We start from the raw sequence: 17,779 nt of genomic DNA on the forward strand, positions 1-17,779 counted from the left end.
GCAGCTGGATGACTTCACTTACGAAATCAAACCATTGCAGGCTTCTTCCAAATTTGAGCATCTGATTTCTCAGCTTGTGACACAGAAAACAGCAGCAGAGGATGAGAAATGTGAGGCTGAAGAGAAAAATACAAATCAAGAGTATGAGGAGGCAATGATTTCTGAAATGCCTAGAGCAGGCGCTGTGTATTTGTGGTGGCCACACAGGAAAGCCTTAAAAGTTCACTACACAGTTTCAAACTCATTAGTTGTTCAGAACGATAATATGACACGTATAACAGAGAATGTAGTGATTTTGAATAACATAATTCATAGCATTTATTACCAGGGTCAACTTCAGGTTTTGATACGTGTTTTATGCATATGGGATGGCATGGATAGGATGAATTTGTATGAATTTAATTCAGCTAGTAAAGCAGTAACTGACTTTGGTTTATGGAAATATTGGGGATGGTATTATCAAATTCCTCATGATACTTCATTGCTTATAACAGGACATAAGATTGGTGGGGCCTCCTATAGTAGCAGCTTTGATGGAGTGTGCAATCCCAATTGGGGAGCATCATATGTATTTGCTGCAAGATACCACCTATTTTTAACTGCAACTGTTGGAGCACATGCGATGGGTCATGTATTGGGTTGTAATCATGATGTTCCAGGTTGTCAGTGTTTTCGGAGACGACACTGTCTCATGAGTCCTAACCCTGGTCTGCTAGATATGATGAGCAATTGTACTTTTGAGAAAATTCACCGACGGTTACATATGTGGGATCCTTGTTTGAGTGTTCCATATGTACCATACGATAATTTTCCTTATATATCAAGACGATGTGGTGACAAGAAGGTAGATCCCAATGAAGAATGTGACTGTGGCACCTTGAAAGACTGTAGTGGGGATCGATGTTGCAATTCCAATTGTGGCCTCAGCCTTGGCAGTGATTGTGACTATGGAGGTTGCTGCAGAAACTGTAAATATGCTTATCCTGGATATATTTGCAGAGATACTCTTGGTATTTGTGATCTACCAGAATACTGTGACGGGAAGACACATGATTGTCCAGATGACACTTATATCCAGGATGGAACCCCGTGTTCACCATCAGCTGTTTGTATGAGGGGAAACTGTAGCGACCGTGATTTACAGTGTCAAGCCCTCTTTGGCTTTAAGATAAAAGCGGCTGCGTCATCATGCTACGAGGTATTGAATCTCAGGGGTGACCGATTTGGAAACTGTGGTGTGAGGGTGACTAAAGGAGGAGGAAGACCTGTTCCATGTGAACGTGATGATGTTAAGTGTGGAATGCTGCACTGTAGCAGCGTGAAGGAAGTTCCTGGTGGTGGGGAGCACACTACGTTTCATCAAATAATAGTACATGATGTTACACCACAAACCTGCTTTGGGTATGATGCCCACTTCGGGACAGATGTGCCAGAAATGGGGCTTGTAGTGGATGGTGCAACATGTGGCCCAGGAGCATACTGTATGGACCAAAACTGTACTTTTTTTCAAGACCTGGATTTTGACTGCGATGTCAAGAAATGCAATTACAGAGGGGTGTGCAACAGCCAGAAACATTGTCACTGTCAGCGAGGTTGGAAACCACCAAATTGTACTGAGAGAGGACCAGGTGGCAGTGTAGATAGTGGTCCTCCACCTGACACAGAACTAGGCATTCGAGCCAGTCTAAGGCTGAGTCTAAACGGAGCATTAGCTCTGCTGCTTCTTCGCCTTTGCCTTCTTTCCCTTTCAGCATTTGTGGGTGCCACTTTCTATGTAAAAGATAAACTTGAAGAGGGAGATGAAAGTGTTGAGAAATAACCCCTTGAACCCAAGTAAATAAAACTAGATTTCACAAAATGGAGAAAATCACATTGGCACTTACTGGGAGAAATGATCAATAATCACACTAGTTCCCAAGTTGTTATCTTCAAATAAAATGACTTGGCAATTTAAAAGGAGTCTGTGTGGTAAATGCATTTACTATTTTATATCTGGTCTTAGTCTTACTACTCCTCTCAATGATAATGGGAACTGTTAGATTCCAACCAACAAGAGGACCTCTACTTATTTATGTTGTGGTTACTAATGTTTCATGGATGTGCCTGTGGCACATCTTGTTAGAACTGGTATGCATGTGTTTAGTAGTTTATTAGGATTTTGCTTAGTTGATTATGTACTAGGTTTTTGTTACCGGTTCATGTATTTGCTAGCGTTAAATAAACCTAACTTGAAGATAGCATAAAAGATACCTTAACTGACGCTGTAGGAAGATAAAAAATTCCATGTTACAGGCATGTGAATATCAACAGCAGTTCAACACTCTGCTAAGTATGATCTTGCTCAAAGCCACAGGCTTTAAGAGGATCAAGGTTATATATGACATTTTACACTGAAAGATGAAATGTACCTTTCTGGAGTTTTGTGATGGTCCAAAGAAGGGACCTAAGAGGGGCCCTGAATATGTTACCCACTTAGTAAATGCTGTGTCTGCCATTCTCATTGTTCTCTTGGGTTGTGCGAAAACAGAAGTATTCAAAGTATAATGACTTTGGCATTTGCTATCTTTAATTTAAAACCAACACACAAGGAGCAACTGCTCTATCACTACTTGTGGTCCCCAGTTATTAATGTCATAGCATCTCATACTTAAAATCATAGGAACTGCCTAAGCACAACCTGTTTATAAAGTACTGGTGTAACTGAGTGCCTTTTGTATGTACAGATACAAAATTTACACAGAAGGAGACAGGAAGCAATTGCTTCATAAGAGATTGTTAGAAGCGGGTCTCATAAGTGATATATGTTATATTCATGGTATTTAAATGTCTCAGTCCTTGGGGAAAATCCATTTCTATAAATATAAAGTTCAGATGAGGGTAACTACCTAAGGGAAGAGGATGGATGTAGCAGTAGAGAATCAACAGGATAGCCACCCTATGACATATTGATTTGTCCAAATTTTTCTCCTTTTTTAATTGAAATATAATTTTTTCATGCTGTGTTAATTATTGCTATCTGTGGAAAGCTATAGGTTCCACAGGTGAGGAGCCCTGCACCATGGTCATGGGGACGTGACTGAGTCACATAGCAAACTTTGCAAGAGCTCTCCTGATGCAAACCAGCCAGCCCTCTGACCCCATAACAGACAAAAATACCCATCCTGAGCAATTCTCTAATGCCACCCTTCTGGCAGGAATTTTCTCTGTCTTGAGACTATGACAATTGGCTACTAACCTACGAAAAGCGTTAGCTTTCCCTGGTCTGGCAGGAGGCCACCCGGTGTGCTTGCAGCACCCTCGTTTTCTCTGCTCTTTTCCTTAACGAACTCATTCCTTTCTAAAATACTCTGTATTTGGAAATTTTTTTCCAGCCCAGGCACAGATCACAACATTGAGTGGCCCATAGGGGGATTCTCAGGGGAGTTTTCCCCTACTCTCCTTTCTTCTCTCATTTCTTTTTCTTCAAACCCCTTGTGAATAGGCTAGTGTCTGTGGAAGCAATTGAGGAACTCTGGCCAGGGGTACTCTCTGGCATGTTCCAAAGGCCCCAAGTCCACTATGCCCCAGTAACTGCCACCTAAAAGGGTGAGGGCCCTCCTTTCCTCCTTTCCCCATTCTCCCTTAAGCTGAGGACCAGGCCAATTAAAATTGCAAGCACAGCTCAGGCACTTAAAAGCCATTAGTGCACCTGCCACTTGAATACTCCCATGACAAGATAAGGGGGTCACAGAATGGACAAGGCTACTAGGACATCTGCCCCCAGATAGACAGTTTCTGTGCAATGTCAGGCACATATGGGTTCAAGCAAAACACTGAGCCCATTCACCCCTGACTGCTGCCTTCCTGGCACAGCCACAAAGCAGATCCCTCAGCCTGTCTTCCCTGTTACTTTCACTTTTCCTCCGTTGGTCTGGATTGATACACAGGAGTCTGGGAGTTGCCTCTGAGTCATTCTAAAAAGTGCCTCCATGTTTCAGGGAATTGCCAAAGGGTGAGGCACCAGGTTGGTTCTGGTAATCTCTTTCTCTCCTATCTTTTCCTGCCCGAGTTGCATGGTATCTTGTCTCACAGTCTGTGCCTTAGCTGCACACTCAGGAGCTACCTCTCACTGTCTGACACGATTGTTGGGATAATCGGCCATTTGTGCCATTAGTCACATGGTGTCTCAGTTTCAGGGAGGGCTCCCTGGGACAAAAGGGATTCCTTTCTATGGCTGGTGACTCTCAGCACCCCCATTCTAGGGCATATAGGCTAAGAATGGGTTTTGGAGAGGCAGGGAGACTCCCTCAGACTCACCTCTCAGCTACACTCTGCTGCTGCTGGGGAACAGGAAAAAAATTTGATGCTGGAAACCTCAAAAAGAAAAGGCTCATTTTCTTTTCCTAGCCCCAACACAAATTGAGAGGCCAAAGAAAAATGGCCTCTTACTGGCACACTAAACTCCTTCATGGCGGGAAGTCAGAGTCCAAACCTGAAAGACTCATGTGTCTTTCTGTATGTGTCTTTCTGTTGCTGCCTTATCTCCCCATCCCCTACTGCGTCTGTAATCAGAAGCCTGAAAAAGCTCTCTGAACATCCTAAAAAAGTCTCCTTCTAACTTCTCCTACCTCTCAGGGCATGTGGTGAGGAAGGAAGGGAAACCAAGCTGCCCCCACTCCTTCATGGTTTCTTACTCCTTCCAATTCTTCTGATCGGACTAAGCCCCCACCTCCCCAGAGAGTCAACCCTCCGGGGACAACATCTTATCAGTCAGTCTGCACCTGTCATCTGAACCAATTTCCGCACTTTCTGATTTAAATTTTAGCTATGAGGCTATGATGCAGAAAGAAAAAGACTGGTCATAATATTCTTCAGACTCTGGAGAAAACTGGCCAAAATGAAACCTTTTTGAAATTACAAAACCGGTTCTTTTTGCATGTGCAATTAGAGAAAGCTAGCTTGTTAAAATGCTTCTTTCAGGCTTGAGAAACATGCCTAGGGAAAAACCTGAAGTTAACTGTTATCACATCCTTGACATACACGGCCCCCACTGCCTGAGACTTCAGCCTTGGACAGATTAGTAGAACTTTAAGCCAAGGAAGAAAATACAAGTGCAAAGAGACAAAATCTCAAGTGGAAAACTATGAGATCTCTTTCTGTGTGGAGTAATCTACGTCTCAGTGTGTGTCTTTGTCTTTGAATCCTATTGCTGAGGTTATTTTGTAAATGAGTTCTAATTTAATGGGCCTAAAGAAAAGTGCTTACAAATCAAACAATTCTAAATACAGGGAAATTAAACTGAATGAATTTTACGTTCACATGAACTGGGAAATAGTCAATATTAAATTAAGACCTGCTATTAATGTTAGTTAATCTAATTAATATGGGCAGGTCTTAAGAATCATCAACAGTAAGTATAACATTCTTCTTACATCTATTGCAAATTTGTCAACAGGGAAAGTCACTTTACGTGAAGAAACTTTTAAGGAAAAAAAATGAAAATAAAATGAAGAGCTCTGGGTGATTTATGTTTACCAACTACAGAGTGCTAATATAAAGAACAGTTTGTGGTTGCTTAAGAAAAGTTGGGTGCATGGTACAGTTTTCTTAAGATGTTGACTGCCTTTGAAATCTTTTGTTACTTTGACTAAGTGAATAACTATTGTTATCACAGTGAATATAACCTGGTATCAGACTGGAATTTGGTTTTCACTCTCCTAAGAGAAGAAAGTTTTCTCGGAATGTGGCTTTTGATAACAGACTATGTGAATTTCCTTACCTTTAAGCCATTTATATTTGTTTTTAAAATCTTTTGTTACTTTGTAAAGTAAATAAGCATTATTTCACAATGGTCTATGAAGACTATGGCACATGTGGATAAAGTTCATTCTGCTTCTACAAAAATTAAGACTTTTGTCGTATTGATGTCTTTAGAACATGGCAACAGTCTACTCCTAAATCAGGAATTTTAAAATGGTAAATCAAACAGTCAGGGTTATGGGAAATCTAAGACAGCTGCTTGGCTTTTCCCAGCTCCCTGATGAACCTCATTGTTTTTTAATTTTTTAATTTTTTTTTAATTTGCCTGCACAGGGTTAATGCCCTGACGCAGACAAAATGTTTAACAATGTGTCTTCCGCTTGGGATATGCTTTCTATAATTTCCAGTAAGCAAGGCACCTACTTCTCTGGACCAATCACACAAGCCTTAACACAAACTTTACAAACTTCTTTAGACTATCATCCTCAATTATCAGGCAAGGGCAACAGCTGCTGCTGCTGCTGCTGCTGCTGCTGCTGCTGCTGCTGCTGCTGCTGCTAAGTCGCTTCAGTCGTGTCTGACTCTGTGCGACCCCATAGACAGAACAAAGATTAATTACAGGGGATTAAATGAACTGCTAAATATGGTTGCAACTTTCATGACTTTTGTCTGACATTTTACTGGTTTATAAACTTTGTGGGTTTCTTTTTTTCTTTCAGATATGAAGAAGCTCTTCTCCTCAAGTTACTTATGGTTTAAAACAATTTGGTATTTTACACCTATGGGTAAAATTCAAACATTTTCCTTTACTCTCTGCCTTGTCCCTCCAGAAACTGGAGACACTTGGGTTCTGAACAACCTCATCAAATAAATAAAAAGACCATCTCCTAAAAAAATACAGATATCTCAAAATATTTGGGGGACCGATAGAAAAATGTGATGGCAGGCCTTTGGCATGACCTTCTTGGCATTCAGAGGCCTTTGGGAATTTAGTCTGAGACTCCTGAAAAATTATGACAGAGTCAATACAAAAAAAGCCCATATGGTCAGTGGACCAAACTTATTTTAAGAACAAACTAGTCGGCTATGATTAATAAAAAAGCATAATTTTAGAAATAATTATGTTTCACTAAATATTAAATTCTAGTTTTATTAATTAAGGTCTGTGCTACTAAGACTCACTTCCCAGGCAGTCCTTTGCTGTTATGTTATACTGTTAACAAGATTTAACTACATTATTAAAGGGATACTCTAAGTTGTGGTTGTTTGTGTTTTTTTCCCTAAAGCCTAACTTCATCATCAACCTTCGGGTAAAAGCAGATGCTTCACGATTTACAACCAGGAGATTAACACCAGGCTACAGTTACTTACGCCAAAGAATTGATGCTTTTGAACTGTGGCGTTGGAGAAGACTCTTGAGAGAGTCTGTTATCCAACCAGTCCATCCTAAAGGAGATCAGCCCTGGGTGTTCTTTGGGAGGACTGATGCTAAAGCTGAAACTCCAGTACTTTGGTCACCTCATGTAAAGAGTTGACTCACTGCAAAAGACTCTGATGCTGGGAGGGATTGGGGGCGGGAGAAAGAGGGGACAATGGAGGATGAGATGGCTGGATGGCATCACCGACTCGATGGACGTGGGTTTGAGTGAACTCTGAGAGATGGTGATGGACAGGGAGGCCTGGTGTGCTGCAATTCATGGGGTCACAGAGTTGGACACGACTGAGTGACTGAACTGAACTGAACTGAATAGTTACTTAACAGACTAAGTTAGATGACCTAGGGTATCCTGGACTATACCTAATAAAATTCTTAAATTATTACTTCTTACCTTACTACTACTGCTAGCTCACTTCTTTTTATTGCCTGTTTTGCAAAATTGTTGCTTGCACTACCAAGTGTGTGTGACTGAGCCTCTGATAAAATGATGATGTATAGATAGATAGATAGATAGATAGATAGATAGATAGATAGACACATGGCTCAGTGGTAAAGAATCTGCCTGCCAGTGCAAGAGACAAGGGTTCAATTCCTGGTTGGGAAGTTCCCCAAGAAGGAAATATCAATCCATTGCAGTATTCCCACCTGGGAAACGCCATAGACAGAGGGGCCTCTGGTGGGCTACAGTCTATAAGGGTCACAAAAGAGTTGGGCACAACACAGGGATTAAACAATAAACATGGGGTCACTGATTGTAATAATGTGAGTGCAGACATGGGAAGCAGCAGCGGAGGGGACGTCCTCTTGGGCCCTAAGAGATCACTAGTGAGACAGGTATGGGCCAGAGCTTGTGCTGCTCCCATGGCCTCCTCCGGGAACAGCACTCTGAGCTGCCTATCAGCGGGACCTCTGCCAAACCAGCAGATGCGCATTCCCAGCACCACAGGACAAAACGGCCATAAAACGCCCCCAACCATGGTCAAATTTTTGGCCATGAAGGGGCCCTGCCAACTGGAATCTGGCACGTGCTGTCTGCCTCTAAAAGAATTAAATCATAGCCACTGCAGCTGCTAACCTTCAGCACCTCCTGAAAGGAGCTCAAAGTGGAAATCAGAAATAAGGCAGTGTGCTCTGGAAAGAAGAAAAATAAAAACAAAACAAAAAACTGGCTATCAGGCCTTCAGATGATTAGACATTTTCAGGTAAAGATTTTCATGCATGTAACCCAAAGAACATTTTCCTTTCCACTGTGGGGGCAGGCGCGTGTATGCTGAGCTCACACACATGGAAAAGAGGTCTTGAGATGGGGGTAAGCTGGCTCCATATGAGTCAGAGTGGAGTGTAATTCGGGGGTTGGTGTTACCGGCTACTGGGACTCCCAGCCGGACTCCACATGGATCAGAGGCTCCCAATTTGCCCCTGTGGATGCTGGCAACAGCATAGAATTTTAAAAAGTGGGTTTTTTTGGTCCCTAGACCAGTAATTGTGCAACAAGTGAGGAGTGACCAGAGATATTTAGTGAGACCCATCCTGTAGAAATGAAAGTATTGTCAGTATCTATGATTAAAGAGGGGTTTGTCTGGCATCTGTATTTTGAAGACCAAAAAGCTGAGATATTTCGGAGGACTGGGTTTTTTTGTGTTTAACTGCTGCTTGGATAGTTTGGTTGGTGCTCTTCCAATGTTGTTCACTCACTGGGGGAAAAGTCAAGATGAAAGTATGGTTGCATGGTTGGAGATGTTACCGGCAGAATACCCCCATCGGTGACTGCCCTGAAAGGAGATGGGGTATATGAAAGCCTCGGTTAGGTTCATTAGGATGCTTCTGGGTTGTGGGGTTGACAGAATGACAGGAATAAAATTTAGGCATTCTTGTAGGACCTGAAGAAAGATAGACTCTATGTGATCTAACTTAAAGCTTGTGGTCCTAGAATCAAATGATGCATCTGGGTAAGCTGAGACATTGGACTGAGTTCCTATTGGCCAGAGTAATACTGTCTGAAGGCTAGTTCCAGAGATGCATAGCCAGTAGAAGGATGGGTTGTGGGCAGTAGCTAGGGTCTATAAATACTCCTCTGGGTCTAAGGAATGTTGGGAGGGTTTAGCTTGTGTGGTGGAACAGAGGAAGGGTAAGGTGAGAGTGAGAGTGAGCTTGTTGGTGTTCAGTCGCTCAGTCATGTCCAACTCTTTGGGACCCCATGGACTGCAGCACACCAGGCTTCCCTGTCCTTCACTATCTCCCAGAGTTTGCTCAAACTCACCTCACGTCCATTGAGCCAATGATGCCATCCAACCATCTCATCTCACCCTCTGTCACCCCTTTCTCCTGCTACCCTCAATCTTCCCCAGTATCAGGGTCTTTTCCAGTGAGTCGGCTCTTCATGTCAGGTGGCCAAAGTACTGGAGCTTCAGCTTCAGCATCCTTCCAGTGACTATTCAGGGTTGACTTCCTTTAGAACTGACTGGTCTGAACAAGGGACTCTCAAGAGTCTTCTCTAGCACCGCAGTTCAGAAGCATCAGGCGTTCGGCGCTCAGCCTTCTTTATGTTTCATCTCTCACATCTGTACGTGACTGATGGAGTAACCATAGCTTTGACTATACAAACTTTTGTTGGCAGAGTGATGCCTCTGCTTTTTGATACACTGTCTAGGTTTGTCGTAGCTTTTCTTCCAATAAGCAAGCGTCTTTTAATTTCATGGCTGCAGTCACCATCCTCGGTGATTCTGGAGCCCAAGAGTGAGTTTGAGGGGCATTTGGTCAAGAATGATGCCTGGTGCAGGCCTCTGGAAGACCGGACAACCAAGGTTAGGTACCACAGGTGTGAGATAGGATCATCCACAGGAGGGCACGAGACTGGAAGAAAGAAAGGACAATCACGATATCAGCAGCACAACATGGGCAGTTGATCATGGATCTTTTTAAAGAGGTCGATTGTTACTTGTCTTTGGTCCTTTTGAAGAGAAATTTAAGGTCTTCAAGTGGTTCAGAGGTGTAGGATGCTGGAGTGCTTGAGTCTTCAGAGGGCAGTTTCCAAGGCTCCCCCCTGAAGAGGTGAATCCAGCTAGAGATTCTTGAAACTTTGATGGCTGTAGGTGAGGAAAGGAAGACTGGAAGAAGTCCCTTTCAAATAGGAACCAGCTGGGACTTGGGAGAACTGTCCATCCAAGTTCTGTTAAGGACTCTATCCCCAAGTTGATATAGTATGGCTGAATGAGGGCTGGGAGGGTTGGTTTCTGGGCCAAATTCCCTAAAGGCCTGTGAGAACACTGAGAGTTTGGTTACATACTACTGTAGCCCTAGGGCTTCCCTGTCCATAAGGAGGTCTGATGTTAGAAAGAATGTATATGGACTCAAACCGAGGGATCCTTTGGAGTTATTCTACTGCTAAGGAGGGCAATAGATAACAGGGTTACCCAGACTTGTGAAGTTTCCTGGATTTGTTTGTCGAGAATGTTTTTGAGAAAATGATTGGCTCTTTCTCCCTTTCCTGAGGATTGAGGCCTCCAGGAGTAATGCAGAGCAAAACTTTTGTCAAGGGCTTTGGCAATGGGCTTCCCTGACAGCTCAGTTGGTAGAGAATCCGCGTGCAATGCGGGAGACCTGGGTTCGATCCCTGGGTTGGGAAGATCCCCTTGGAGAAGGGAAAGGCTACCCACTCCAGTATTCTTGCCTGGAGAATTCCATGGACTGTATAGTCCACAGGGTCTCAAAGAGTCAGACATGACTGAGCGACTTTTCTGTCTGTACACCAACAAGAGCATTTCCTTATCCCGTATACAAAAATAAACTCTAAATGGACTAAAGACCTAAACCAGAAACAGAAACACTTAGAAGAGAACATGGGCATAACGCTTCTTGAAATATATCACAGCAGTATTCTTTTGAATCTGTCTCCTAAGGCAAAAGAAACAAAAGCACAAATAAGTAAATGGGGCCTAATTAAACTTAAAAGCTTTTGCAGAGCGCAGTAAACTATTCACAAAACTAAAAGTCAGTCTACTGAGTGGGAAAAATTATTTGGAGATGCAATGATGGATAAGGGATTATCATGCAAAGTATATAATAACTCAACATCAAATAGAAAACGAAATGACCCAATTAGAAAGTGGGCAGAAGACCCGAATAGACATTTTTCCAAGAAAGACACACAAATGGCCAACATGCAGATGAAAAGGTATTGAACATCGCTAATCTAAGGAAATTCAAATCAAAACTACAATGAGATATGACTTCATGAACCTCTCAGAAGAGCTATCAGCAAAAAGACCAGGAACAACAAGTGTTAGTGAGGATACAGAGGAAAGGGAACTGTTGTGCACTGTTGTTAGGAATGTAAGCCGGCACACTACGGGAAACAGCAGGGAGGATTACCAGGAAATTAAAAGTGAATTCACCACATGACCCAGAAACTCCACACCTGGGTATATAGAAGAGGAAAAGGAAAACACTAATTCAAACGGCCATCAGCTGACTTTTCTGTGGAAACTTTGGTGCCAGAAGGGAGTGGCATCTGGCATTGGATATTTAAAGGGTAGCAACTTCCAATGAATATATCCATCAAAATACTGAATCACTATGTTGTACACCTGAAAACAGTACGATATTATAAATCAATTACACTTCAGTTAAAAAATAGGAAGTTACCTATTCTTTTCATGGTGAATTGACTTCAAGCTGAGTTCAAGCATACTTGTATCTTTTTGAATATTCCTGGTGCTGCTGCTGCTGCTAAGTCACTTCAGTCGTGTCCGACTCTGTGCGACCCCATAGACGGCAGCCCACCAGGCTCCCCCGTCCCTGGGATTCTCCAGGCAAGAACACTGGAGTGGGTTGCCATTTCCTTCTCCAATGCATGAAAGTGAAAAGGGAAAGTGAAGTCACTCAGTCGTATCCGACTCTTAGCGACCCCATGGACTGAAGCCTACCAGGCTCCTCCATCCAATGGGATTTTCCAGGCAAGACAGTGCACTAATTTTTAAAAAATCCTTCAGTGTTGCATACATCACATTTATGCAATAGGACATTCTTCTTTTCTAAATGTTAATGTCCTTATTACTGGTTCCAACTTAAAGATATGATCCACAAAAAGAGAAATCAGGCGAGATAAATTGCTCATGGTAACTTCCTTAGTTTGAGTTGAGTTCATTTACAGGCAATTCAATGCAGAAATGATTTTTGAAAGCAGAAAGATGTATGAAACAGTGATGATCAGATTATGATTCATTATTCTGTAAGGAACTAAAAAAAGCTCAAGTCAGAACTTTTTAAGTAAATCAACTTTCTGAGGTATACTCAGCATATACAATAAAATATTCAGATTTAATGATGCAGCTTGTTGAGGTTTGACTTGTAAGTACCGTCCAGTCTTAGGGTGTTGAGAATACTATATAACAAAATACCTTAGGCTGGGTGGTTAATAAACAAAAATATTTCTCATAGTTCTGAAGGCTAGCAAGACCAAGATCAAGACGCCAGCAAATTTAGTGTCTGGAGAACCCTTTCCTGGTTCATCGATGGCACCTTCTCACTGTAAACACAGAGGGCAGAAGGGTTGAAGGATCTCTCGGAGGCCTCTTTGTAAAAGCACCAATCACCTCCTAAAGACCCCAGCTGCTAATACCATCACCTGGGGTGGGGGGTCGGATTTCAACATGTGGACTCTGGAGGGAAACGTTCATCTTGAACACACTCCAATCAAGATTCAGAAGTTTCCCATCACTCCAGGAAGTTCCCTCCATTCCCTCACATCAGGAAAGCACTGATTAAAATTCTATTCCCCATACATTGTTTTGAACTATTCCAGAACATCGTACAAAGGAAGTCCTATGTAAAGCTTCTTTGGTCTGCTTTCTTTCTGTTATCATATTATCTATGAGATACATCCATGATCGTACACATACCAGAAACTTGATCAGACTTACTGAGGATTTTCCCACTGAGTGAATAGGCCCTTTGTGTGTCATCCATCTGTCCAGTACTGTTTGCTTGTTCCCAGTCTGTGGAATAAATTCAAGCATAATGCTGTTATGAATATGTATATAGAATCATTGTGGCAACTTCCTATGGCTAGAATCACCAAGACACAGGGCAGGCATCATTTTAACTTTATAAGGAACTATTATTGTCCACCCTAACATTTCTACTCATGACACTATTGTTCTGTTCCACTCATCACCCTCAACATATCCCACGTTTGTAAAGTATGAAAGAATTTGATTCTCTCCTCAAAAGTCTGACTAAAAGAAGCTTCCACTCTCTTCTCCATTTCATATTTTCATTACAAATTGAAGCCTTGTCTCATTTTGGTTTGAGGGCAAAAAGTCAATCACTGTCTCAAAATTGCACCAAGCCCCCTGATTCTTCCCCTGTGGCTTTTCCGAAGGACCACGGAACCACTCAGCCCAGATATGCACTCTGTTTTCCCTCATTTCTGCTGTGTTTCATCTTCCCTAACACCCCTGTGTTAGGACCCCTAGGACCACTTGGCACGGCCCCTCCCCTTCATGAGGACACATTGTTATGTAAGAGCTTGCGCCCCCTCCCCCACCTCTCTGGGGCTGTCCAGCCTCCAGTCTGCCTCTGCTCTCCTCAGGACCAGCCTGCTGTCTAAAAGTTGCTGCTCCAGGGATAGTCTTGCCTGCCTCCCACCGCAGTGCACTTTCCTTGGTCACGCACTTCCTCACTCATGGGGCGTGCCTGGACCCAGGCCCACCTGAGAGGTGATCTCTGGCTGCCTCTGCTCTGGCTTTTCCTGTCTCCAACCTGCTGTTCCCATGACCCACCAGGATGGCGCTTCACTTCTTCTGAAATTGTGATTCCCAGGAAGGTGTCCCACAGAGTGAGTGGAATTGAGAGACAAGGCCAGCTCTCCTACAAGATTCGCTTCAGCGGCCAAAGACATGTGGTTCACTTGAGAGTCAAGAAGAACTTGCTGCCCAGACATTTTCCTGTTATCACCGATAACGACCAAGGTGCCATGCAGGAGAACCACCCTTATATCCCCCGAGACTGTTACTACTTTAGCTACCTGGAAGGGGTTCCTGGGTCCACGGGCACCCTGGACACCTGCCATGGGGGTCTGCGTGGCATGCTGCAGCTGGATGACTTCACTTACGAAATCAAACCATTGGAGGCTTCTTCCAAATTTGAGCATCTGATTTCTCAGCTTGTGACACAGAAAACAGCAGCAGAGGATGAGAAATGTGAGGCTGAAGAGAAAGATACAAATCAAGAGTATGAGGAGGCAATGATTTCTGAAATGCCTAGAGCAGGCGCTGTGTATTTGTGGTGGCCACACAGAAAGCCTTATAAGTTCACTACACAGTTTCAAACTCATTAGTTGTTCAGAAGAGTAATGAGACACGTGTAATAAGAGAATATAGTGATTATAAACAACATATTGCACACCATTTATTACCAGGGTCAACTTCAGGTTTTCATATGTGCTCTGTGCAATATGGAGTCAGAGGGATCAGATGAATCTCCAAAGGTTTAGAAGCACTGCAGAGGCAAAGACTCAGTTTGGTTTATGGAACTCTCAGAATTTTTATGCAAATGTACCACGTGATACTTCATTGCTTTTAACAGGACATAAGATCACTGGGACCTCCTATTATAGCAGCCATAATGGAATATGCAACCCCAATTGGCGAGTATCATATTTATATGTTGTAAGATATCACATATTTTTAGCTGCTACTGTTGGAGCACATGCAATAGGTCTTATGGGTGCATTTCATGATGTTCCAGGTTGTCGGTGTTTTCAAAGATATCAGTGCCTCATAGCTCCTAATCCTGGTCTTCTAGACATGATGAGCAATTGTACTTTTGAGGCTATTCATCAGTGGTTGCATATGTGGGATCCTTGTTTGAGCTCATTAAATATAGCATATAATAATTTTCCTTATGTAGCTAGATGGTGTGGTGACAAGATAATAGATAATTTTGAAGAATGTGACTGTGGCACCTTAAAAGACTGTAGTAAGGTTTCATGTTGCGAAACCAGTTGTATCCTCAGCCTTGGCAGTGGTTGTGATCATGGAGATTGCTGCATGAAGTGTAAATATGCTCAACCTGGATATATGTACAGAGATACTCTTGGTATTTGTGATCTACCAGAATACTGTAATGGGAAGACACATGACTGTCCAGCTGACACTTACATACAGGAAGGAATCCCATGTCCAGCTGACACTTATATACAGGAAGGAACAGCATCAGCTGTTTGTGTGAGGGGAAACTGTAGTGACTGTGATTTACACTGTCAAGCCCTCCTTTGGCTATGACATAAAAGATGCTGTCCCAGCATGCTATGACGTATTGAATGTCAGGGGTGACCAAGTCGGAAACTGTGGTGTGAGGGTGATTTGAGAAGGAGGAAAACCTGTACAATGTGAACAAGATGATGTTCTGTGTGGACTGCTACACTGTAGCAATGTGAAGGAGATTCCTGGTGGTGGGGAGCACACTGCATTTCATCAAGTAATAGTAAAGGATGCTGCTGCTGCAGTCGTGTCCAACTCTGTATGACCCGATAGACGGCAGCCCACTAGGCTCCTCTGTCCCTGGGATTCTCCAGGCAAGAACACTGGAGTGGGTTGCCATTTCCTTCTCCAATGCATGAAAGTGAAAAGCGAAAGTGAAGTCGCTCAGTTGTGCCCCACTCTTAGCGACCCCATGGACTGCAGCCTACCAGGCTCCTCCATCCATGGGATTTTCCAGGCGAGAGTACTGGAGTGGGGTGCCATCGCCTTCTCTGGTAGTAAAGGATGTTACACCACAAACCTGCTTTGGGTATGATGCCCACTTCGGGACAGACGTGCCATAAATGGGGCTTGTAGTGGATGGTGCAACATGTGGCCCAGGAGCATACTGTAAGGACCAAAACTGTACTTTTTTCAAGACCAGGGTTTTGACTGCGATGTCAAGAAATGCAATTAGAGAGGGGTGTGCAACAATAACAAAAATTGTCACTGTCAGCGAGGTTGGAAACCACCAAATTGTACTGAGAGAGGACCAGGCAGCAGTGTAGACAGTGGCCCTCCACCTGACACAAAACTACGTATTCGAGCCTTGGAACTACAGACTGTAAACTTAATAGTTGTTCTATTGCTTTTACGCATGTTTCTTTTTTATTTTTTGCTTACAGCAGTTATAGGTGTCCTTTACTATGTAAAAGATATTTTGAAAGGAGAAACTGAAGAATAAACTGTTGGAAAAATAATCCCTTGAAGCCAAATAAATACAGACTAGAGGACACAAAATGGAGAAACTCACATTGGCACCTACTGGAAGAAATGAATGATAATCACTCTGATAGTTACAAAATCCTGTAACTTTTCTGAAGTTATTATTTTAAAATAAAATGACTTGGCAATTTAAAAGGGGTCTGTGTGGTTATATACATTTAATATTTTATATCTGGTCATACTCTTACTATCCCGGTCAGTGATAATGGGAACTGTTAGAATCACCAACAAGAGGTCCTGTGCTTATTTATGTTGTGGTTGCTAATGTTTCATGGATGTGCCTGTAGCACATCTTGTTTGAACTGGTATGCACTTTTGTTTAGTAGTTTATTAGACTTTTCTTTAGTTGATTATGTACAAATTTTTGTTACTGGTTCATGTTTTTGATAGTGTTAAACAAGCCAAACATAAAAGATACCAATAAAAGACACACTGATACAGTAGGAAGATCAAAAATTCCGCGTCATTGGCATATGAATATCAACAGCAGTTCAACAGCCTGCTAAGTAGATAATTATGTTTGTTTATTTTTGTCTGTGCTGGGTCTCCGTTGCTTCACGGGCTTTTCTTGAGGTGCTGAGAGTGGGGGCTACACTCTAGCTGTGGTGCACAGGCTTCTCATTGCAGCGGCTTCTCTTGTGGTGGAGCACAGAGCGCGTGGGGTCAGCAGCAGCAGTGTCAGGGCTCTATTAGAGCACAGGCTCAATAGTTTTAGTGCAAGGGCTTAGGTGCTCCATGTCATGTGGGATCCTGCTAGATTAGGGATGGCACCCGGGTCTCCTGCACTGACATGCAGATTCTTTAACACTGAGCCACCACGGAAGCCCTAAGTATTTGATCTTGCCCAAAGTCATAGGCTTTCAGAGGATCAAGGTTATATCTGACATTTTACACTGAGAGATGAAATGTACTTTCCTGGAGTTTTGTGATGGTCCAAAGAAAGGACCTAAGTGGGGCCTGGAATACGTTAGACACTTAAAAAATGCTGACGCTATCATTCTCATTGTTCTCTTGGGTTGTGCTAAAACAGAAGTGTTTCAAGTATAATGACTTCGGCGTTTGATATCTCTTATTGTAAAACCATCAACCAAGAAGCCACTGATCACTGGAGAAGGAAATGGCAACCCACTCCAGTATTCTTGCCTGAAGAATCCCATGGATAGAGGAGCCTGGCAGACTCCAGTCCACAGGGTCACAAAGAGTCGGACACGACTGAGCGACTTCACACATTGTAAAACCATCAACCAAGAAGCCATTGATCACTGCTATGTTACTTCTTGCAGCCCCTAGTTAGTAATGTCATAGCATCTCACATTAAATCATAGGACTTGGCTAAGCATGACCTGTCTAAAAA

At 42.8% G+C, this 17,779-nt stretch overlaps 1 long non-coding RNA gene across 1 annotated transcript; it reads right to left on the minus strand.

The window, feature by feature from the left end:
- Nucleotides 47-14,375, minus strand: LOC108636945. Its single transcript, XR_001918650.1, has 3 exons — nt 14,205-14,375; nt 13,099-13,173; nt 47-116 (listed from the first exon to the last, which is right to left on the minus strand). It is a non-coding gene; the product is annotated as an uncharacterized LOC108636945 (long non-coding RNA).

The sequence above is a fragment of the Capra hircus genome, chromosome 10, assembly GCF_001704415.2.
Source record: "Capra hircus breed San Clemente chromosome 10, ASM170441v1, whole genome shotgun sequence".
Classification (NCBI taxonomy): domain Eukaryota; kingdom Metazoa; phylum Chordata; class Mammalia; order Artiodactyla; family Bovidae; genus Capra; species Capra hircus.